The 24875-nt window shown below is 39.0% G+C and overlaps 1 protein-coding gene across 8 annotated transcripts in view; it reads right to left on the reverse strand.

Annotated features, from left to right (window-relative positions):
• DACH1 (dachshund family transcription factor 1) overlaps window positions 1–24875 on the reverse strand; it is a 265889-nt gene that overhangs the window by 84318 nt on the left and 156696 nt on the right. The window lies entirely within an intron of this gene.

Consider the following 24875-nt stretch of genomic DNA (forward strand, 5'->3'; position numbering starts at 1 on the left):
ACAAAGCTATCTAGACCCAGTTGGCCTTCTGTTTCTCTAATCTGCAATTATTTATGTTTTGTTCATGCTGTTCTATCTGCCTTGGGAGTAAAATTGTATTTGGTGAAATATAGAGCTAATTATACAATGAACCCAGCAACAAAAAGACAGAGCAGATGTTACTTTAGACGTGCTAACAGTCCCCATGCTTAATGCATGCACAGTAAAATGCACATATTTAAAAAGAATATATAAACAGAAAAGAAACAACACACACACATATATATACAAGTGGCGAGTTCACAAGTTCATAGCTTAAAGTGCATTAATTGCTTGCTTTACATCTTGTAGGTTCTAATACCTAATGTAGATAGAAGTGACCTGAAAGCTTTTAAGAAATGGCATGCAGCATGGCGATGTATTGTGTAAGTAACCTATTCTAATCCTTTCTTTAAAGAGATACTAACACAGCTATCAGTTAACAATACAGTCATTTCATCACTGCATTATTATGACAGTTATCATGCTGAATCAGAAGCGTTAGAAGTGTGACAGGAATATTAAACTTGCAAAACAGAAAATAAATTTCACCGTTATTTCAAAAAAGTTTTAGAGATCCAGATAAGTGTTTCTTATTCTTTGCTTCCCCTAAAAGTATTAAAGTGATACTCTGTTCAGGTAAAATACAAGTTGAATTATCCCCCTCCTGGTACCAGATAAGACCACCACCAACACTAATAGAAATAATTCAACCCAAAGTGTGTTCTATGGGGATAGGAGGGCCAAGCAGCAGCCAGACGACTTTGGACAAGAACAAAGGGGCCAACATGCCCAACTTCTATCTTCACTGATTGGTCAGTGGAGTCTTGAAAGAGCCCCATCCACTTAACACAAACCCGTGTCTTGTGTATGGTGACCTTAAGGTACTGAGAAAGTGTTGTATATCACCAACAATAAACACATTATAATGGTTAACAGATTGAGTTGACAAATATATAGCATGATACCAACAAAGCACTGACTGAAGCCTAATATTGCTAAAGGGCACACAAGTTACATGCAAAAAAACACTGCCCACAGACTAGAAAAATAAGATTTACAAAAAGAAAGCCAACAAGTGCTTAAGTGCCCAGAGTAAAGCTGAGCATATGCATAACATATGGAAGTTTGGGCTAAACCTGCAGATTTCTGCTGCACCAGACTACTATCTAATGTGTATGGAAGAGATATCAAGCAACGTGGTGTAGTCCAGTTGATATATCTTCATTGTATAAAAACACACACTCCAAAACCTTTAGACCATCAGGTTTCAGGCTCGTAGTCCATGACTAAGGGCCCACAAGCCTGAAACATCTTGTTCTGAAGATTTTGGAGTGTGTGTTTTTTTAATACAATAAAGATATATTGATTTAACTACAACACGTTGCTGGATATCTCTTCCATTTGTGGGTTCAACTTGGTCTGTTCCTGTCAGACAGCAGATCTGAGCACAGGTAAATGGTTCCTGGCAGTAGTGGTGAATGATTGACTTCTTTCACCATCTAATGTGTAAGCTACAGCACCTCTCCCGGAGGAGTATAGCAGCAGCTTTTGGGACAGTTGGCTATCGGTTGACTAAATGTTCGTTCACAACTATAGCTGTTTTCCATCTATAGAACCTGTAGACCAGTTCCTGACAATATGTACATAAGGGTGTCACGTTTAGTGGCTCAATTATATCTTTGACCAATGTCATGGAAATGAGTACCTGCCTTTAAGAAATCCCCTACTGAATTATATTATAAGGTAGTGGAATGAAAACTAAACGTTAACAGAATCTAATAGGGTCCAATACATGGAAATCAACAGTAATTGACCTATCAGTATATGAAGAGCAATTGAAAAAAAGTTTTAGATCCATTGTATAATACCACAAGAAGCTGTAGAACTAAGCCACCAAGAAGTACATATTTTTTAATTTTTAAAATGCTCACATTTGTAGGCATAGCCTTATAGTTTTTTCTTTTTATTGAAATAATTAATAAAAAGCTCCTATATTTAGACATTTCTGTGGTATATTTGTTATTTAAAACTGTTCTGATGAAAAAAATCGCCTTCTAGTGGGCCTATTCTTAAAGAGGTACTCCGGTGGGGAAAAGAAAAATTTCAAAATAACGGGTTTCAGAAAGTTATATAGATTTAGATATAATGGTTGAAGAAACAATAAGTAAAGCGGTGACCACTAACCATAAACCAGCACTTGATGGGGAGCGGCCACTGCCTTTACTAGTTATTTTTTCACTTATTGTACAAACTGTTTCCACAGTAGAGCACCACCAAGCAGTGCAATAAGACTCGTACAATCTATATGCATACGGGACTTCACCTCGCAGCAGCCACAATGGTGAAAGACAGTGCTAAGTGTCTGCTGTCTATACTTTATTGCATAGATTTAGATATAGATAGAGTGGCCATACACATGTGGGTTAATGGATAGTCAACAGTCACTTGAAGAACGCAAATATACACATTTTAGTTCAAATTGGTTACTACAACTGTTTGCCTAGCCTGCAAAATAGGCTAGGGATCACTCTGCTGCCTGAGGATTTTGGCAGTGACAACCACCAAGGGCTATTGGACATGTGTTACCACCAGCCAGGACATGTTATCTGGATGTCTGGAAGAAATACATAGAATAACAGAGGGGGTCACAAATATGATATTGTTGTGCAATTATTGTAAACTGTTTAATTTATCAGAGAAACAATACACAATCATGAAAAACCCATGTACTGTACTACATTTTAACAAGGCGTTGTGAGCAAGAAGCATCTCAATCATACTGGTGTTACAAGGGAGCTCACAAATAACCAATATGTAGCTTCCTCAAATGATGCATATCTCTAGCACATACTTCTTTCTTCGAGCCCATCAAATAAAGAACGCTTGTAAAGAAACAGTAATTATATTAGTCAGTGTACTAGACTGCACGCCACATTATGAAACAGTTCAATTTACAGTATTTTCACGCTAACATATTAATTATAGACAACAAGGATTTGTCAGGTTCATTTGAACCAGTAGAGGATATTTTCTTTATCTTTCTATGGTAATTAACAAGAGTTCTAATCTGGATAATGTTAATGACCACTGCTCTTAATTTAAATCCCAGTTAAACCAAGCTTATTAAGCCCCTATTTAAGGAGGTTTATGTGATCAGTGTAAACTACAACAGGGCTGGGTTACTATATAATGTACCACAAGGAACATATTGATTTTTGTTGTCTTTTTATTGATATGGATTACATACGAAAGGACTAAAACATCCTAAGATGTTCAAGAGAAGAGCACCTTGCATTTTCTACCAACATATAGGAGGTGGTTAAGGTCGTATACATGATTGTGCTATAGGTCTTTTAGGGCCAGTTCACACGGAGCAAAAGTGGCAGAATCCTACCTGCTTCCAGTCTCACACAGTGTCTCTATGAGATGACTTGCACACCTCCGCTTCCATTGCTCTCTGCTCAAAGAATTGACATGTCAGCAGAGACCCGTGAGCCCACCCATTGACACATTGTGTGACACTGAGCCAGACGGGATTCCGTGGCGGAGAGTCTTTATAGTAAGAACTTTTTAACACACAAGATCACATCAGATTCTAAACTTCATGTTTTGTGTTTTTCATATTTTTATCTGGATGTATGTTTATAATGTGATAGATCGATAAGAAGAAAAGGCTTGATGGGGAAGGGTCATCAGAAAATGACCTACTGTTTGATGTTAAAGGTATTATCCAGGGATGGAAAATGGAGCTATTTTCTTCCTTTATTCCAAAAACAGCACCACATCTGTCCTTAGGTTATGAGTGGTATTACAACTTGCCTCTATTCACTTCAATGGCGCTGAGCTTTAGTACCAAAGTTAACCTGAGAACAGGTATAACAGGTATACTGCTGTTTTTGGAAGAACCCTTTTTAAACATAGTTCTTTTATGTACCGGTACGTCCTGAGCTATGAAGCGCGCTCCGGAGCGGAACGCACTTCATAGCAGGTGGGGGCTGGCTGCAATCAGCAGCCGGGACCTCACCGGTAATGACACGCTGCAGCGATCGCGCTGCCACATGTCATTAAGCCCTTAAACGCGCGGCCGCAGCGTTTAAGTGTAAGTGACAGGGGGAGTCCCCTGTCACTTACCGATCGGGACCCCCGCAGGTCTCTCTCCTGCCTCCGTGCGGTCCGATCGGCGATCTGCTGCACTGAGCCTGCACAGGCAGGCTCAATGAGCAGATCGCCGATAACACTGATCAATGCTATGCCTGTGGCATAGCAATCATCAGTGTGTAAAATAAAAGTATTGTATGTAGAAGTCCCCCAAAGGGACTTAAAATGTATAAAAAAAAAAAAAGTTAAAAACACCAACACACAACCCCAAAACCCCTCCCCCAAAACCCCTCCCCCTCCCCCCATTTCCCATTATATAAATAAAACATATAAAAATAAATAAATAAACATATATTTATACCGTAGCGTGCGTAATTGTCCGATCTATTAAAATATAACAAGCGTCATTGCGAACGGCGTACACGAAAAGAGGGAAAAAAGTACGCAGATTACCGATTTTATGTTACATTATATATATAAAAAAAATAATAAAAAGTGATCAAAACGTCCGATCTTCACAAATATGGTATTATTAAAAACTAGAGATCATGGCGAAAAAAAATGACATCCCATACAGCCCCATAGGTAAAAAACTTAAACCGTTATAAGTGTCACAATAGGCCCATTTTATTAATATTTAATTGCCAAAAAAAAGGATTTCATTAAAGAAAAAAAATAACATTAGAAAATCGGTGCAAACCTGCATATGGTTGTGTTCAGACTGACCTATAGAGTAATAGTATCATGTCGCTTTTACCATATAGTGCATTACGTAGACACAGGAACCCCCCCAAACGTTACCATATTGCATTCTTTTTTACGATTTCACCTATTTATATCTTCATAAATAATATATGTGGAATTCCATCATACATGTTATGGTAGAATGAAAGACACCATTACACAGTACAACTATTCCTGAAAAAAACAAGCCATTACATGGCCTTGTAGATAGAAAACTGAAAGTGCTAGAGCTCTTAGAAGGGGAGGAGGGAAAAACGAAAGCGCAAAGATCAAAATTTGCGCGGTCCACTGGGTCATTTTGGGCCTGGTCCTCAAAGGGTTAAATTTAATTATAGGCAGACACTGTTCTGTAGAGGTCACTTTGAAAGGTGACATTAATAAAAAACAGACATAAAAAAAATAGATAAGAAAAGATCCACCATACATAATCAGTGATCAGTATAGCTCCCCTCTTCTCCTTTCCCACACAGGTCACAGAGCATGACTAGAAAATACCATAGAATTCAATAAGTCAGCTCCAGACTATTGTTTTCTGTAGTTCAGGTCACTGCATACCACTAAATGTTAAAAGCAGCTCAGGCAAGATTGATACACCCATAATCATATGCAAAAGGGTAAAATATTAAAACTTCAAGTAAACAATAAAAAAAAGATAGGATGGATTTTAATTACAAAAAGGAAAAAAGGTGACAGGTTTGCTTTAAGTTCATACTGATGGCGTAATTTTAAACCTGTCAGGTTACTTCTGCTGCAGTTGGTGGGCACAGCATAACAGTGCCAGACACTCTGTTTTCAGAAGACTGTTGCTTATTCCAAAGTACTGTAGTTTATGAGCACTTACATCAATTCAGAAGTGCCCAGCTTTCGCCAAGCTCTCTATCAATTTACACAGGAAGAACTAGCAATCATCAGTTCCGTGAATGCTGGCAACTCTTTTCTTGCAGCTCTGGGCACGTGCAGCATACTTCTGGAAGTAAGTGCTCCTAAACACTTTGGTATAACGAGAGACAACATGGTACCTTTAATATGTATGTCTGTGCTTCCAGAACATAGTAAATGCTTTTATTCTCCTGTGCAGAGTGTTAAAGAAGCGTTCCTGCTTGTAGTTCTTAAGGAGCGTGGGAAAGCCTCTTTGAATCATAAGAGAAAATAAAAGATAATTTTTGTATGTTATGGGGGCACAGATGAATATATGAAAGGTACCATGTGTCTCCTTGTTCTAACAGTTATCCCATGTTATCAGCAGTTTGGAACCAGAATTGCAGCTTGCAGATTCCCTTAAATTCAGGATTACCCCCACATCTGTACATGTGACACAGTCACAGATTTGCTTTATTAGGCTATGTTCACACAACGTTATTTTCAGCTCCGTTTAAAATTACGTCCGTTATTTTGAGTCTAAAATAATGGATGTCACTTAGCTGTCTGGCCTCCCCTTATGGCAATGACTGGTGTTTGTACATTATTTTAGTTTGGGGTTACTAATTGCCCTTTGGGTGTGGCTTAACTGAAAAGTCCATTGAATTTAATAGTAAAAACGGAGAAAGAACGGTGGAAAAAGAAAAACTGTGTGTGAACAACTAATAAAAAACGTCCACAGTTTGCGAAAGACGTCTGAAAATAATGATCATGTTCATTACTCTGACGTCCGCTGTAAAAATGTCCATTATTGAATGTATTGTGTGCATTGGACGTCCGTCTTCCCATTGACTTCAATGCATAGCCATTCCAGTCAGTTAAATCATGGCAAAAATGGACGTTTTTTAAAATATCAAAATCAGTCGCCAAATCAGTCGTTGTGTGAACATAGCCTTAGGGTGAGCGATGCAGCCCTTTTTGGGGGGTCAAATGCTTCAGATCAACACTGACCACACATTGATGACCTGCTGTAAAGGTTAAAAAAAAAAAAAAAAATCATTTGCATTGTGGTTGGGTTGCATTACAATTGGCCAAATGCAGTAGCATTGTGATTGCAGTTTTAGCAATTAACCCCTCATTTCAAAACACAAAAATATAGTTTAATAGTAGCATTTCTGAAGTATTTACTGCATACGGCCAAAAGTACTGCAATCACAATGTTTTTTTGCCCTATGGTTTAGCCATCCATGTGTATTTCTACGTAAACCTTTTAATAAGAAGTCAAGTTTATTGCAGTTCTACTTATGATTATTTTATTACCGTGATAGTCCACATCTACTCCCTTACTTCTGTTAGAATATCAGATGACCTCATGGCTGCTGCTTAGGAGCTGGCTAGTGCAAAAGGTGATTTCATCCCCAGCTGCTGATAAAAATTACATGACTCTGCTTAGGTATGAATGAAAGTAAATGATATTTCCAATAATAGGAAAATTGATTTAGCATTTTGGTGTAAAGAGAAATAGCATTATAAATGATCACTAGTGCTAGTTTTCTTAAAAATGGTCTGCTGCAATTTTTCACAATATACCACAGATATCTCTGGTAGGAGAAAGGCATTACTAATGGCATGTTCAATCATTGGGACCATATATTAAAGTGCAATCAATAAAAAACAGACAGGATCTTAGAAACTCCTAGTTACAGGTATCAAATTTCTCATATACTTAGCAATATCCTTTTAAACTGATTGCTTTCGTCAGGGCTACTTGTTATCATTTGGTGTGCTCTTTTACTAAAATAGAATACATGTCATTTCCATTAATATTTCATCTGTCTGTTGAGATTTGCAGTATGCATGCTCCAAAAATGCCTTTTTTTATTTTAAGCCACTACATCCAATAGATAAAGCCGGCATGATGAACACGTACTGTATGCAGTGTCACTACTTAATAATGGTAAAGCGATACAACATCAAAAGGTCAGCGAGGCCTACAGATCGAGCCATTTACAATATGCAGAGAATTAACAATTTATAAGCCGCATAAAGGGAGGTGAAAAGCAAGTTTAATTGTAGTTATTTTACATTTATGCCCATTTTAAATACCCGTGACAGCAGGTACGTTGAATATTGGCAGCATATAAATACTTAAAAAAATGTTTACCATGTTTAATTGTGCAGCTGGGATATCAAATTAGAAAGTGTCCCAAATTGGAAACAATATTTTCCATTTTACAGTAGCAATGTCTAAAAAAAAATGACCTATTTATGCTTTGTAGTAAATGTACTGGAGCGCTGCCAAACCACTACCAAACATTTGCTGTTGCAGAGAACGCTTTTAAAAATCAATTAGTAGTGAATGCATTCCATGCAAGTGCTTAAAAATGTCAAGTCTGTGCTACTCTTTTATTTCTAGTTGTGCATCATTAGTAAAAATTTCTATGCTTTTTATTGAACTAATTACTTCTCTTTCTCACTGAAGCCTTTATAGACTTTAAGTGGTTGGAACACATACACACTGCATTTATACATTCTTTATCATGCATCGATAGTTTACTAAAAAAAAAATCTATTTTTACGCAACTCTGTGGTTGTTTATCTTGAGCAGAGGGAGGTTAGTTAGTTGGAAAAAAAGAGCTGGTTATACTCCGGGACACGCGCAAACAAGTAGTTAATTCAACGTAAGGACAGCTATAAGGCATAAGCATAAGTTTAGAGGCGATGGCAGAATCATATTCTTCATAGCGTCATCTTTCTCAAGGACAACAGATTATTTGGGTAATCAAACTATACTATTATACTATTACGCCAACAAGGTAACTATCACTGGTACATTAGATGTCCATTACGTAACATAAAATGGCCATTACCCTTTGGTATGCAGTGGGTAAATACTAGATAATGGTAACTCCCCAGGCAAACTACACCACAGAACTCAGAGAGCTACCACAGGACACCTAGTGGTTCAGGCGAATGCAAAAGTACAACAAAGAACTTACTACTGAGGGTATTATTGAGGGGTTTATTATGTGAAGGGTTCTAATTATTGAGAGTGGAACTACTGAAACAGCACTAAATCCAACTAGTGTTATTTCCTAATACTATCCTGTTACTATGGTCTAAAATGATGGTACCTTAGTAAGACAAAGCTAATTCCTTGTTGACTAGTTCACCAAGGACCTGTAGACATCCTTTATTGAATGGTGACTATAGAAAAAAAGAATATATAATAGCAACATGAGGGCAGATCAAGAAGTACTTACATTGGGTATTCTGAATCCAGTGCTCTGGATCAATAACTAGAGATGAGCAAACCTCAAACATGTCTGGTTTGGTCTAAACCAGAGTGTGTGGCATTTGATTACCAGAAGCTGAAGAAGTTGTATGCAACCCTTAGACTGCCTGAAGAACATGCATATAGCCTAATGCCAGGTCCACACTATGTATGACACCGGTCACAGAACTGCTGGTGTCAGTGAAGTTCATCCTGGCAGGTACTGCAGTACCAGCCAAGATTACTTCATTTCTCTTGAATTTGGATGTGGGAGCATTCGGATGCGCCCGCATCCCAATTCACCATAGCACACAATGGAAAGTGCGGCCGGAGCTGCACTTTCCATTGTGTGAACTAACAGTTCTGTGCGGCCGTTATTCAATGAATAGTGTCCACAAAAAACTGACATATGAGTTTTTCCTACAGCTGCTAGGAATCCCGGCTGGAGTGTACACTATGTGTATACACTCCGGCTGGGATTCCCCTGACTTCAATGCAATGTACATTTTCTGTTAAATACGACCGGTGTTGCAAATAGTAATAACAGCAATGATTAATAGAAAATACATGTTGTGTGAACAAAGCCATAGGCTGTATCTATATTTTCCAGAACTCTTTAGGGCTGCATCAAACTTCTTCAGCCACCGGTAATCAAGTGCCACAAGCTTTGGTTCAGAGAGACCTGAGTGTGCTCGAGGTTTGCTCTTCTCTAACAGTAACCATCACCTGTTTCCTACCTCTGGGTACAAAATTCATGTGTAAATCTACTAGTGCAAATCCTTGCGGTTTATTTAGGAGGCACAATCAGAGCTCCACAAACACCCAGATCATATCATGGATGGCATGAGTACTGATACTGGAGATAAAAACATTCTTCATTACACAGTCTGAAAGGCTCCTTAGTTATTTATTGCAATGGATTCTTTAAGGGCATCCAAAATATACGCACAACATGTCAGATGAAAGATTTCCTCTGCAAAAGACACACACTTGCATGTAAAGTAGAATAGAAGGTGTGGAGTAGCACTCATGAAACAAGAGTATACGCCCAATTACAACTCACCCGGTGATAGTGGCTGATGTTCAATCACCCACTCCACCTCTAGCCACGTCAGCAGAAGTATTTATATGTAGATCCTTATCACAAGCTACAGTATGATATTCTCCAGGAGAGCGCTAGATTAAATCCCCCGGCATTGATATTGCTGGTACTGACATGTATAGAGAACAAGAAAATTCCAGCGTTCAAGGGTCAGACACAAAAGTTTAAGTATGTAAGAACAAACAGGCACCAAACTTACTACACCGGGGGAGGAGTGGTGGTGGTGGTAGGTAGCAGTCCCTGTGTTTAGCCCCCCCCCCCCCCCCCCCCCCCCCCCCATGATTGCAGATTCCAGAGGAATGAGAGTAACCAAGCTCCTGTATGTTCATTGGACGATGCAGTAAGGGCAAACTGGAAGTGGCATGCCAGGCCGGAAATTACACATGGTGGTGCTTGTTTGTTCTTACATACTTAAATTTATGTGTATGGCCCTAGAGTGCTGGCATTTTCTTATTCTCTTTGCATGTAAAGTATCTATTTTAAAGTATGCTGAGTAGTTTTTCAGTGTTTTATTATCTTATAATCTAATGCTAGCATTTTATACCGCCATATGCAGTGCATTAATCTATTTATTTACATACTGTATACAATTGTGGTTTCCTTATAAGATACTAAATACAAAAGTGACTTTGTACTCCTTTTAGTAGCCTTCTTAACTATATTCATTGAGCTTGACTAGTCAAGAGCAAAGTTCTAGAGGTCATCAGGCAACAACATTATACTTTGTATACCCGAATGTGAAGTGCTCTTCAATGAAATATTATAGTGCGCACAAAGATTAAGCCATCTCGAATGAAACAGTTGTGATAGCTGCAAAAAAAACTTGCAAATAATAATGTGACAGTGTTTTAGTAATTAGATAAATGAATAGTGAGAGGGGTGATTGTGTAGTGATATGCTCATTTAACTAGCCTTTTTTTCCCCTCACTCTCTGTCATGTCGGATTTAGAAAGGAAACTGAATGACCTTTGAAAAAGTGATGGAAATGAAGAGCTAAACAGAACTGGAAAGGACAAACCAATTAATATAAATGTGTTGCACATGCACATACAAATTTGATTTTGTTTTCCAATAAGACCTAGAACGTTCTTCTTCTCTGAAAAAAATAAAAATACACTTTTTCTACAAGTGAATATATGCAAGTAGTTCACTAAATGCGTTTCACAGTGGCTGACAGGCCACAACTAGGTTTAATATAGTGTAAGAAACCACAAATGATGGACTTAAATAGATGGGAATATAAACACAACGCTACTCCAAATACAAAATAGTAATAACATACTGCACGGCACTACTCTAAAACAAGATACTTCAAATCAATCATGACCACAGTGGAGTCATTTATTGTAATGACAAATGAAATGACAAAATGACAAATTGGATAATATTGATGGTTTCTAATGTTAAACTGTAATAGCACTGGGCAGCACTGTTGTAAAATATTTATTAGAGAGAACCTGTCACCAGCACATGCTCTTAACATTAGCTCACAATACAGATGCCTCAATACTACAGCAATAGAGGGTTCTCTATATGGTCTACAACTTTCTGCACGTGTTCCTCCCTGGACTCCCCTGTACACTGCAGTTATGTGACACTTTTGGCTGTAGGAATGTATAATGTCGGCACTCTATGTTTCAGTGATGGTGCCTGTTCATAATAGAAGGTATATAGTAGAAGAAACTTCCCAGAATTCACAGCAATGCTGAAGTGGAATTTACTGGCAAATAAAGTGGAAGGTACAGGCTGTACTGTCATGCGGGATGCATTTTGTCAATATAGGAGACACAAAAGTGGCATCTGATGTCAGTCAGCATATCCGGAACCATGGGATCTGACAAAAGTAGGGGTGTTTGTGCCAGACATTCCCAGAAGACAACTTCTAGCGCAAATATGCCTTCTGACGCCAGATGTCATGGTTAAGGATGTGGTGGATACGCTATTTCTATTTCTATTGATAAACTATATTACTTGCGCTGCTCTAAAAACCTGCTTTAGGGGAGTGGTATCTCAGTCCTGACAATGTACCAATGGGCACCTGGTAAGGCCTCATTCACATGTCCACAAAAGTGTCATTTGCCAATCCGCGATTTTTTGCAAAAAAATTATTTGTCTCCGCATTTACGTTCCGCAAAAAAAAGAAAATAAGTCATGGTATAGTGTGGACAGCAATTGCAGCACATTTTACCATAGAAATCTATTAGAGCCTCCACTGTCCACAAACCATCCTCAAACTGCCCACAAACAGTCTGCAAACTGTCTGCAACAATGCTGAACACAACACAACTAGTTCAAAACACTGCATAATGGGTTTCAGCAAAAAAAACAAGAAAACACTTATGCTATGGATGTGCACAATGGATGGTTTTTAGCGGATTTCGGATGTCAAAATGCGGACACAAATTTCAGTCAGCAAAAATATACTGACATGTTAATGAGGCCTAAGGGTGTCTGATACCAGACCTGCTCAGTTGATGGGTGTGTTAAGGTCTACTGTCTTTTTTTTAAATAAGATCTCAGTATGCAAGAACTGGAGAAAAACTTCTGCAAACAGAAATATCTGTAGTAAACATTTCAAGCCTGGTGTAGGGGACAGAGGAGCACTTCATGTTATTGTAGTACAAAAAAAAAAAAAAACACAAATCTCAGTAACTGCAGAGATTAACACAAATTTCAGGGCCACAGTACCAGTGTGTCTGTTGGCCCCAAGTTGTGTCCTCTGTGCTTCTGTAACCTAATAAGATTGTGTTATGTCGCTTTTCTCTTATCTGTTTTCTCAATTGTATCTACTTTTACTCCAGGGAGACACTCAATGAGCTCTAATACTTGATAGGGCACAAAAAGTTGCCATATGGGGGACATTTCGGGCATTATTTGTTTGGATCTATTCTTTGGAGGCAACTATGGTCTGGGCCACATAGAGAGAAAAAGGGGAAATATGACAACTTCAATCAGAGACTATGTCATTGGATGTAACTCATTTGCTCATATGGGCTGTAGAGCACCTGAGCTACCATTATATGGTCACTGTATTGGAGGCTGAATATCATACAACATCCAACTTCTGTATTGTACAGCCTGTCCTGTGTATCCAATTTGTAAAGCCCCTATTACACGGGGCAACGAGAGGAAGCAAGCGAGGGCCGACCTGTAAGGTAAGCACTCGCTTGCTCCTCGTTCCCGCTGGCTGCTGGCGCTATTACACGCACTGACGAGACATGAGGAGCGCGGGGGGGGGGGGGTGCCCGGGTGATGGGGTGCCCGGGTGATCGCTAGATCGTCCAGGCAGCCCATAAAAGATAACGGCGGTCTGTTGTTTCCGCTCCGTGTAATAGCAACATATCGCTGCTATCCTTGTCGTTGACATTTCAACATGTTGAAAGACAACGATCAGCCAACATCTTGTTAATAGATGCTGACTAGCTGTACTGTTAGTAAGTGTTCTTTCTGGCAGCTGGCACCTGCAGCAGATTGTACAGTATGGCAGGCTCAAAAGGTGTGGCTGTCTGTGTTCAGGAAGAAAGAATCCCAGTCCTTCTCCATGAAAACCTAAGAACCTTTTTCTCCAATATCCAACAGTCACATTGTCTGCTCAGTCAGCTGTAGGAGAAGCCATAGGAATGGTAATGTGCAACATACAGACCACATACGCATACACCCTTGGGCAGCAGAAAGTGGTTGTGGTAACTTGCAATTCCCTCTTTGATGATAGAGGAATATTTCAATTATGTACAATTTAGTTGACACAATTTTTTTTGAAGCCCCCATGTTACTTTTCTAGACACATCCCTCTCCTAGACCCAGATTGCCTATACATACCATATACTCCTCATCGACACCCATATGTAGCACATATATGAAAACCCCATGCTTATATATAGCCATTACTATCTGCTCCTTCATCTGTTCTCCAGCCACTATATTCCATAGAAGCTTGTGTTATAATAACACGTCATCCCAATTTAAGTGAGACCAGATAGGTCCTGGTCAGAACATATTTCTAAATCATATATGTAATTCTTCCCATATTTACTTGATTGTAGTCTCTGTGGCACAATCCTGACCCCAAGGAAGGAAAAACACTTCTCAGCTGAACAATTAATCAACAGCTTGAAGTGACAGATATGGCGATTCAATCCCTTGTCTCAGAATATTAAATGTAGGCCACATTCCTCAATCTGTAAAGCCACAGAGGGAAAAAGTCCCTGTTGCATTTGCCCTTTCATAGAGAGGGAAATATTATTAGAAAGGACATAAACACACTAATTAAATCACAGCAGTATGGCTGGGATGACAGCTGGTACAGCGTGTGACTGAGCTGATCCATATCTGTAAGCAGGAGGCACTTCACGTCCAATCCATTCACTATTAGGTCCTCTCAGACTTGCTGTGCAGACATTAAATAATAGCATATCATTTCCATGGATGAAATGATTTCAAGAAAGAGTAGAAAGCCTTTCCAGCCACTAAGCTTTTGTAAACTGGCAATAAAAAACATTACCTACCAGCTTTTTTTCCCCTTTTTTTGTATAATGCGATAAAGATGTAATAATTCCATTACCTTTCATCAGCAGGATTCTTAAAAATCAACACTCTTGGCTTATCACGCTGTGAAACACAAATAGAGCTAAAGGCATGGTCGGCGAGGCACCGCTAAAGCTATATTAACTAAGGGAGATCAGCCCCTTTGTGAAGGAAACCGTATCTGTTTCATTAGGACTGGGTCTAATTCGAAACTGTTGAAAATGAACTGAACATACTGTTTTAATAACAGCCATCCAAATTGTTATCTGCCTAGTAATTCTCCCCGCAATGTATAATTGCATGTGTCGGGGCTGTCAGGAAGACTCGCTGTTTGAGGAAATAAGGTGATTTTTTTTTTAACATATTCATGTTGTGGCTGTAAAATTGCACAATTGTGTTTTTTTCCACTTGTGATAGGAGTGCGATAGCAGATGGCTGATTTTATGTGAGCTAGGAGACACACATATAGGATATTCATTTTCAAGGTCACTTTACATAACAAACAAGCTGAAAAACACCAAGGTGTGCGCTAAAGTGTTGAAAACTGGGAATAGTTTATCTTATGTTATCTGCCAGCGAGCAAGGTGAATTTCCTGAGTTACTATCACGGTAAATACCAATAAAACAGCTATGGGAAAATTTATATAAATGAGTAGAATATTCGTGTACTGTTGGGAGAGAGAGAGAGAGAGAGAGAGAGAGAGAGAGAGAGAGAGAGAGAGAGAGAGAGAGAGAACATATAGGTGATTGATAACATTGATATTATAAGAAAGATAGATGGTAAAATAGATAGACAAGCAGATATGATAAATAGCTACTGTAGTTAGAGATAGATAGATAGATAGATAGATAGATAGATAGATAGATAGTAGGTGACAGATAGGTAGATAATAGATACAAAATAGATAGTGTTGTACTCCAATTTTTGAAGTCCTAAAGCATTGCTGGTATTGTGCTAAGACAGAAATCTCTCCAGAAGGAAAGAATACTCATCACCCATATGTAGATAGATAGATAGATAGATAGATAGATAGATAGATAGATAGATAGATTAGATAGATAGATAGATTATATGCAGACAATAGATGTTGTATAACTGTACCAACACATTAGTAGAGAGAGGGGGAGAGAGTGAGAGAGAGAGAGAGAGAGAGAGAGAGAGAGAGAGAGAGAGAGAGAGAGAGAGAGAGAGAATATAAAGGGAATATATAGTAGATAGATAAGAGAATTTTAATCTATGTCAGCACAGTCATCACAGAATAAGGCATCATCAGATACAGTAAATAACCAGCATGTCTATGTTAGTACAATAGCAAGAAACACTAAACATAGATAAAGCCTTTTTCATAGTGTATTGCATTTCTGAGAATACAACTTCATTTCGTACAGGCTTTAAACATATCTCTGATGCAGCATAACATTTCCATCAGATCACATGACCCCTAACTTTGCAAAGAACAAGTCTATTTTATACACAAAAAAATCTCTGCTAAACTGTTATTAAGTGAGGGGTGGTGTAAACTTGTAGTCTTTTTCAGAATTTTCCTTCAACACTTTTTACCCCTCTCTAGCCCCATCTTGAGGACAAAAGTAAAACTGCATCTCTATATAAAATCAACTACTGTGCTTGCCAGGCAACTTCTGTAGCTGAAGTCCAGTGCTTGCATATAAATCTTTCTGTTGTTTCAAGTACAAAGGAATCCACTAAATCACAATGTGAAGCAGTTTACAGAAAGATTTTCATTTACCAGAGCATTTGGTATTATAGTTAGGGTCCATTTACACAGAAAGATTATCTGACAGATTATCTGCCAAAGATTTGAAGCCAAAGCCAGGAATGGATTTGAAAAGAGGAGAAATCTCAGGCTTTTCTTTATGACCTGATCTCTGTTATTATTTAGTACATTCTTGGCTTTGGCTTCAAATCTTTGGCAGATAATCTGTCAGATCATCTTTCTATGTAAATGGACCCTTAGAATAAAGCATTAGGAAGACATTTACAGACTGCACCTTACACACAACATTATTTCCTCTCCGTTTTTTAAAAGAAAAAATGATATCCGTCATTTTGCAGTTTGGCCGCCCGTCAGTGATATGATGGCTGCTGGTACATTATTCTAGATTAGGTGGGCTAATTGGCCTTTGGGTGTGTCCTTAATTGAAAATTCCATTGAATTTGATAGTAAAAACGGTGAAATGATAGTGAAAAAAGAAAAACTGTGTGTGAACAGCTAAAAAAATAACGTCCACTGTTTGCAAAAGATGTCCGTAAAGAATTGACATGATCGTTATTTTGACATCCGCGCAGTCAATGTCCATCATATATACACTGTTAGCAATGGACGTCCATCATTCCATGGACTTCAATGCATTGCATTGAAGTCAATTAAATTGGGGCAATAACGGATGTCTTTTTAAATAGGCATATGTATACACATCTTAAAGGGTTGTCCAGGAAAAACACAACTGATAGCCTATCCATATGCAACATATTTAGGAATATATACTGTATTTGTTTTATTGATGTTTCATATTTCTACAGCTTTGAAACTAAAGTACTAATGAATACTTAGGCTATGTTAACACACTGCAAAACACCCGCTGTTCTGTGACCCGGCCGGGTCACAGAACGGCCGGTGTTAGTGAAGCTCATCCCGGCAGCCAGTACTGAATTGTGCTGAATTGGAATGCAGGCGCATCCGTGTGCACCCGGATCCCAATTCACCATTGAACACAATGAAGAGTATGGCCAGAGCCACACACTCCATTGTTTGACCTGTCAGGGATGTGCAGCCGCTATTCAATGAATAGCGGCAGCACAAAACTGACATATCATTTTTTTGTACGGCTGCTAGTGATTCCGGCCAGAGTGTATACTGTGTGTATACCCTACGGCCGGGATTCCCTTAGAATGCACGTAAGTTGTGTATCAATCACGGCCGTTTTTGCACATCGGCAACAATGGCTGTGATTAATACACAACTTCCGTTTTTACGGAATATTTTACTGGTATATCCAGTCTTGAGGCAGAGGACCCAGCAAGACCTTGAGCCTAGAATCTCTGTAAGGTAGTTTTTCAGCTCATATATCATCATTGTCACCACCCAAGTAATACCTGTCAACTTTTCTTACCTCTAAAGTAATATTGGCTGTTCTGTATTTGGAAATAAAAGTAACAAGATTAAATATAAACCCACTGCCATATTACATTTCATTTCCTAGTCTTTGGAAAATAGCAAGCAGTTTTCTGTCCCAGATACGCTCTTCTTTTGAAGAACTCACAATCTAGGACAACAAGCAGGATGCTAATATCACTACAAACAAAGGTTTAAGCTGCTATTTTCATTATTTTCATTGGTAATGGAGACTCTTGGTTAAAAAACACATTTCAAAGCTGCAAGAAAAAAATGACAAAGGAGGGGGGTAAGATGTTCTAACGCTAAGATAATAAATACTATCAAAAGTATCTTAAGGTGCTCTTACATGTAATGAAAGTCAATTGAACCTACCAGCTGGGGTAGACTAGATTACTATGTTATGTATATGAGGCTACCTTAACTCTCCCAATATGGAAAATGCTGTGGTAAGAAGGGATTAATCATGATTAGAGATGAGCGAACCTCGAGCATGCTCAAGTCGATCAGAACCCGAACTTTCGGCATTTGATTAGCGGTGGCTGCTGAAATTGGATAAAGCCCTAAGGCTATGTGGAAAACATGGATATCGTCATTGGCTGTATCCATGTTTTCCAGACAACCTTACAGCTTTATCCAAGTTCAGCAGCCACCGCTAATCAAATACCAATCTTTCGGGTTCGGATGGACCCGAACCCGGTTCGCTCATCTCTAATCATGATGGATTTCAACTTACCTGATTTTTTGTTTCCAGGGGAAATAAGCCACTGCCAGATGCATCTAGCCATGGCCTTTTATCATTTTCTTCAGAGAAAATACATGCACACTCGACTAAGCTGAGCATGCATGTGTGTAGAGACTGACAGAACTTCTCATCTGACAGCTACAGTATCAAAAATATATGGGCAGTTTTAGTGAACATGGCAAATAGTATTAGTAAAAAAAATTGGTAGGAGTGCTTGAAGACAGAATTGGTTCCCACTTAGAAAATGCAAATCATAAGATGCCTTTGGGGGCCTTACAGATGTAGGGGAAAAAAAATATTTTATTAACTGAAATTCTTTCCTTTCACTTGTAAGTAAGCTTTACTTATCAGATCGCCTATTTCTAATGTAAAATTATTATCAATGATATTCCTTAAGATAATACATAGATTTGCATATCTGCATTAAAGAGTCTTATTTCTCTTTGTCTCATTATATAAGGATTTCATTCAATACGAAGGCTTTAGTAATACAAAACATGTTATGAATTGGAAATATTGTCATTGAACTATAGACTGTTGCGGAGCAAGCTTCTGATGGCTTCTTCACCCGACTATTTAGAATCTGCTCACAGCACTGCCAGCTTAACCAAAAAGGATTAACTCTCATATCCAACTGAGAACACAGATAATTCTCTGTAATTGGTAAAAAATGAAGATGAATGGGTCTGAGAGATAAGGAGCAATTAGCTCATCAGCAGTTACAGCTGTGCACTCAATCCGACTCCATCTCTGGAGTCTTAGTCCTTTTTAAGGGACCCAAGCAGAACAAGTGTACAAAAAATACATAAAAATGAAAAAAATGTTAATACGACAAAAAGAAGTATGAAATGGAAGTCACAAACATGATACTGTAATCTACTTAAAGTAAAGCCCACCCGTCCATATTAACCTATCTACTTAACTCTGACACTGTCGTACCTCCATCCATCTACGTATAAGGTTATATTAAATATATTTTTGTTTCAACATAAACCGAATTACTAGTGTAGACATTCCTAAATTCCCTGTCAATCGTTTCATTATAGCAGCATCATCTGTTTGAAAATATAAGCAATTCCCTCATCTAATTATTGGGAGGATTTTAGGTTCATTAACATTGCCAAGGCAGAGAATCAGATGTGCAACTGCAGTGCTGTGCTCAGTGGCCTGAAATTTCACTTTCCTTTTATTTGATTTCTCAAGGTCTTGCAGACTTTCGGTAAAATGGTGAAGTTGCAAACTTTTGTAGACAGAGAACAAACAGAGGGAATACTAGACACAAAGCATCAAGTCACTATACATCAATATCTACCACCCTTGACAGGTCACTTCACACCAATGACTTATACTTGCAGTGTCCGAACAGCATTTTTCTGCTAATGCAACAGAGGTCATATGAGCAAAAACCACACGGTCACACTGCAATGACTGCGCTGCTAAGGTAAGTACAACACTGTGATTTTTGGTCACCTGACCCATGTGGAAGCCAAAGTTTGCCATGTATCCCTAGCCTAAAAGTACTATTGTTGCTTAACTAAGCAATACACTCCCTTCATAATCTGCTTGATAAAAGTTGTAGATTTAAAAGATTTTTTTCTAAAAAATTTTAGGTAACTTTCAGAACAACAGAACAGCTATTACCCTCAAGTAGCAAAATACACATCGACTTTACGGCTAGACTATGATTTCAAACCCAATACAATAGCCTCTTTCTACCTTTAGGCTATGTTCACAAGCCGGAACAGAACGGCCGGTCTTTGCAAAGATCATCCAGGCCGGTACTGCAGTGTTCTGATGCGGACACATCAGCATGCGCCCACATCAGAACTTTCATATCACACAATGAAGCAAGCGGCCGGAGCCGCTTGCTTCATTGTGTGAACTGACAGAGCTTTCTACGGCCGCAATTCACTGAATTGCGGCCGCAAAAATCGGACATGTCAGTTCTTTGGGGCGCCGGCCGGAGCGTGTACTATGTGTATACGCTCCGGCCGGGATCCTATAGAAGGCAATGTAGTGTTCCACACCGTACAAAGTACGGCTGTTCTTGCCGATGGCAATAACGGCCGTACTTTTACGTTGTGTGAACATAGCCTTAAATCTTAACAAAGTATATTATCATTTAACAGTCAAAGGGCTACAAAGGTCCTAGTATAATTTCAGCCTTCTATAATCTTATTGTTGGTAACAGTAAAAGATAACAAACTAAGGCTCTGTCCACATCATCATCATGGCTTATTACAAAGGAAGCAGTGTTGGACCTGTTGAATGATGGGTGCCAACTGACTTAAAAAAGGGGTCTGTTGTGTTCTTTCAGGTGTCTATTCTGTTGGCATAAAAAATAGTGCAGCATTTTGCCCTTTTTGTTTCCATCAAATGTGACAGAAACAATGACTGTTATTCTAAATGGAAATTCTTGACAGTGGTGTTTAGAAAACCTAAAGCTGGAACAACATGGAAACTTGACCATGACTATGTGAGCAGAAAGCTTAACACCTTCCACTAGCCATAAACACACAAGAGCTGACTGGTAAATCTCCTGGCTCCCTCATAAGAATTCTCACTAGAATCAACAGAATACAAAATATGTTCTTTTAATGGTTGGTGAAAAATAAGAGGCTGTCTGACACATCTGGCCAAAAACATTGAAATGCAGATTGAAATCCAACCTGCCAGAATACATCAGAGGACAGTTAGCAGGATCCATCAACAACTATCTTGTGTCCATGATGACCTGATTTTAAAGTCCTACTTTTAGGAGAAATGCACTGTGATATGTCTCTTATTGTGGTGTAAAGGATTCCTTAGTTTGCTTGTATTGCTTCTACAGCGCTGTTTACAATCCTTAACAAAGAATTACTAAAAATTCCCTGTACAGTTTTATATGTTTCAAATGTATACAGGATTATTATTTTTAACTAAATACTTGTAGTTAAAGTACCACAAATTACTCAGTTTTACAGTTTTATAGGGCAACCTATGTCAATATAAACATAACCAGTCAACTTTTGTACAGTACATCTTAAAGCAACTTTCAAAATGTTGGTCATTTAGAATTCCACCCTCATTATACCTCAAGATGCAACATGGCCTTTACATTAGTCTAGAAAGTCTCTCTTTTCTTGCAAGCACTGCCACCTTGCCCTTGTTGAATTACACTTTTTGGGTAGCTTCGGAGTCGGCTAGGTCCTGGAAGATCACTTTCACTACATACAGTACACACAACGGTCTGAACGACCGCTGCGTGTATGTAACTCTGCCGGCCGCTTAACCCCTTCTGTTGCCGCCCGGCTCCCGCTCCCGCTCTGTATACATTACCTGTCCTCGCTGCATAGGGTCCCGGCATACTGCTCTCCCGCCCGGCCAATCAGTGTGTTGCCCTGCCGCAGCCACTGATTGGCCGGGCGGGAGAGCAGTACGCCGGGACCCCGTGCAGCGAGGACAGGTAATGTATACAGAGCCGGGCGGCAGCTGAAGGGGTTAAGCGGCTGGCAGAATTACATACACGCAGCGGTCGTTTAGACCGCTGTGTGTATGTAGTGAAAGTGATCTGCCAGGACCTAGCCGACTCGGAGCGTTATTAACGCTGCGAGTCGGTACGTGTGAAGCTACCCTTTATGTTCACTGATAGGAGGTACGAGGAAAGGAAAGACACAACTGCTCTTGGCAAACAACTGACTCTGAATTTAATACATTTTCTATACCAGCGCTAAATGCTATGATACTACTGCTTGTAAACAGGTATATGACGATGCACAGATACAGGAATATGAATATGTTGGCAGAGAACATAGGGGGAGATTTATGAAACATGGTGTAAAGTGAAACTGGCTCAGTTGCCCCTAGCAACCAATCAGATCCCACCTTTCATTTTCCTGTCTGTGAGGAATAAAAGGTGGAATTGGATTGGTTGCTAAGGACAATTGAGCAAGTTTTACTTTACACCATGTTTGATAAATCTCCCCCACAGTGCATATTTCTGCAATGTAAATAGTTACAACAAGAAGCCAAAAATAGCTTACAAAATAAAATAGCCTTTCTGTGTTTTCAATCCACTCCTGGTTTTGGTTGCAATATGAGGACCTAAATACTGAGCAAAAATACTGTGTGTGAACATAGCCTTAAGCTGTATCATATGGGAACATATGGGTGCACTATGGTGTGAGCTAAAAAATAGAAGTTCTATGTTACTGATCTATCACTTGGTGAGACTCTACCCCCTCTGTGTCTGCAGCCAGAGGCATAGACAAGATCCAAAATAATAATAATAATAATAATAATAATAATAATAATAATGCCTTTGAAGCACTATTTAATCTAAAAAAAACTTTTTAAAGCATTATCATCAGTATCATACAACATAAGCATGCACTTCTTTGCTTTCACTATACTGTATTCTGTGATTTTTTTGACTCTTCTATGTCAGGGAATTATGATGTCTTATGTTTCCTATGTTTTAAGGCACACGGCCTCAACATCTTTCTAACTGATTCATTTCCTTAAGAAATAATAACATTTTTCTATGCATGTAGGTTAAACAATGTGATTTTCTTGTGGTATCTGTTTTGAGATCACATTCTGAATAAGTATGAACTCATTTCCTTCAAAGCAAGCCATTTACTATTGTTGATGTCTGTTTACGAGTTCTGTGTGTCAGATATTACTGTGTGGAAAACATTTGTCTGTTTAAACTATCCATATATTTTATAAACAGTACAAAGCGGAGAAGAGATATTCTGCTTCTTTGTAAATAATTTCATTCTTTAAATTCAACCTTTTCCAGTCCAAATGGTGCCCGATATTGCTGCTAATGCGTCAATCTAACGACTTCTAAAAGGATGATTACCTTTGAAACCCATTTTTAATCTTCAACCTAAATCTATGAAGATTATAAAATGCTGGTTAGGAATATAGGGGCATCTAAGTTTGTACATTTTATTTATCAGTGTGTTGATACCCTTAGAGCTCAATAGTAGAAATGGCAAAAGATGAGTGAAACACGAGCACACTCAGGTTCCTGCAAAATCGAGTGTGTGGTATTTTATTACTGGCCTGAAGAAGTTGGATGCAGCCCTTGGGAGTCCTGGGAAACATGGATACAGCCTTAGGCTATGTTATCACTACGCAGATGTGTAATCAGCCGATTACAGGACCAAGAGTCGAATCCACACCAGGTATAATAAGCGCAGGAGTATTTAAATTTGCACACAACGGTGCAGCCAGGGATCATCCAGAGGTAGATGGCATAGTAAACATATACTCTTTATTGCAACGCGTTTCGGCCCTATATTGTCTAACATGGGCCTTTATCAAGCATCACTTGTTATCACTACGTAAGAGACTGGCCGTTCCGTTACCTGGCCGGGTCACGGAACGGCCGGTCTCTGCAAAGATCCTCCCGGACAATCTTTCCAGCCGCAGTGTTCTGATGCGGGCGGAGCCGCTCGCTTCATTGTGTGAACTGACAGGTCACTGAATTGCGGCTGCAGAAAACTGACATGTCAGTTCTTTGCGGCGCTGCATGGGATCCCTGCCGGAGCATATACAATGTGTATGCGCTCCGTCCGGGATCCCATAGAAGAATAGGCAGTGTTCCACACCGTACAAAGTACGATCGTTGTTGCCAATGGCAACAACGGATGTACTTTTACGCTGTGTAAACATAGCCTAAGGCTGGGTTCACACAAAGTATATTTGAGTCAGTATTGTGGTCCTCGTATTGTAACCAAAACTAGGAGTGGATTAAAAACACAGAAAGGCTATGTTCACACACTGTTGAAATTTAGCGCATGGCCATCATTTTCTGACAAATAATAGCCGTTATTTCATAACAACAGCTGATGTTTTAAAAATAACGCCAGTTATTGTCCATTAAATGACGGCCATCCACTAAATTTCAACAGTGTGTGAACATAGCCTTTCTGTGTTTTCAATCCACTCCTGGTTTTGGTTGCAATATGAGGACCAAAATACTGAGCAAAAATACTGTGTGTGAATCTAGCCTAAGGCTAAGTTCACACAACGTAAATTTTTAATAAATATTCAGTAAAGTGTTCTATGTGTCCATGTGGCTGCATAGAAAACTGACATGTCAGTTTTGTGTGACTGCTATTTAATGAATTTAACAAAACTGACAGTGCAGACAATGTAAAGTGCGGCACTGGCTGCACTTTACATTGTCTGCTATGGTGATTTTGAATGCGGGCACACCGGAATTCGCCCACATTCCAAATCAAAATAAGTGAAGTTCATCTGGCCGTACCAGTCGTCGTGAACTTCATAGACAGCGGCCATTCTGTGACACGGCTGTGTCACAGAATGGGCGCTGTCATACACTGTGTGAATCCGGCCTAAATGTTCAATGAGAAGTTACAT

This window comes from Dendropsophus ebraccatus, chromosome 5 (genome assembly GCF_027789765.1).
Source record: "Dendropsophus ebraccatus isolate aDenEbr1 chromosome 5, aDenEbr1.pat, whole genome shotgun sequence".
NCBI classification, from domain to species: Eukaryota; Metazoa; Chordata; class Amphibia; order Anura; family Hylidae; genus Dendropsophus; species Dendropsophus ebraccatus.